This window comes from Laccaria bicolor, genomic scaffold (genome assembly GCF_000143565.1).
Source record: "Laccaria bicolor S238N-H82 LACBIscaffold_22 genomic scaffold, whole genome shotgun sequence".
Classification (NCBI taxonomy): Eukaryota; Fungi; Basidiomycota; class Agaricomycetes; order Agaricales; family Hydnangiaceae; genus Laccaria; species Laccaria bicolor.
The window spans coordinates 4,478-5,897 of record NW_001889893.1 but is presented as its reverse complement, the minus strand read 5'-3'; positions in this window follow the sequence as shown (position 1 = coordinate 5,897).

The window sequence follows — 1,420 nt, the reverse complement described above, 5'->3', positions numbered from 1 at the left end:
TGATGTCACATTTTTTGAAACAAATACAAACAGAACTACCACGCACATGGTAAAATTGTTTGTACATATTGAAGTTGAACTCACGTGATCTGGGCATTTATTTTTTTCTTCTGCTTTATTGCTACCGACCGCTGACTGTATCTAATAGAAAACAACATTTGAAATTACTCAGATTGGCTGCCTGAGGTTCATTTAATACTAATGTTGCATATCATAGACATATTTTGAGCTTCAACGAGGACATGTACATCCTCACTCTTAGTTAATAATACTGCAGTCTGGTTCTTGGATATATTGTATCAAGTTAGAATGTTAAGCCTGTCTCATAATGTAGACAACAGCTCACTTTAAAGGTAGTTGGCTGGTAAGTATGTTGAGTAATTTTGAGGAGTTGTTTGACAATCAACAAAGCGTATCGAAACAGTTGTCGAATCAACTACCCATGGTAGTTCAGGGAGGCCAACTTTCTGTCCTCCTACTTGGACAATGTTTACCGAATGTAGAAGTGGGAAATGTGTTTCATTCAGCATAGTTTGCAAATTGTGCCAATCAAGATGCTTGCCATCATTTGGTTTCATCACAAGGAAAAGTTCTTCGAGTTTCCACCCTCCAGCTGATCGCCACCTGACCAAGCTCTTACTGACTTCACTGAAGTTGCCTCTGTCATCACATATGAGGACACGTACGCTGGTCACCAATGTGGTGTTGCAGAAACTTTCCAGACAGCGCATGGCTGTATTTAATTAATATTGTTCCTTAAATATAATGTAGTGACTCACTGGTTATGGCAAGAATTTCAATGTTTGGTTTCCAATCATGTAGGATGCTGCCTGGTATCGACGCTGAATAATGAAGGTGCAATACACGGACAGAAGATAAATCCATTATGGGACTTGTGTCACTCCATTTAGCCTTAAATAAACGTGCAAACATGAACACGTCATTCTGTGCAATATACAGTATGGTTGGCTTTGGGATGGGTCTTCTGATGAACCTCTTGACTCCAGCACGAGGAGTGAAGTTTATGTGAAGGTTGTGAAGTTTCAGACGCATGATGTTGTGACAGTGTGCAAAGATGGTGACTGGAAAGAATTGAAATTGAGAGAGTGTGAGGGTTGTGAGGTTTGGTGAGGAAAAGATGCGAATAAATTCAACCCGTAGCTCTTCTGGGATGGTGTTCCAGTTCCTTACAGGATATCCTCCTGTGAGCTCGAAACTCTTTAACAAGGAAAACCATTGCATCAGGCCTGTCTGTGTGTCCCAGTCTGAGTCATGCAGATGATAATGAAGGTGGTATATATATTGGGCGATGTGTGGACTGCCATGGAAAAGTTTGAAAAGGTGTTGAACTGAGGGCCCTGCAACAAAAATTGTTGCGAAAAGACATCTTTGCGATGGTTGAACCAACAATTGGCACATT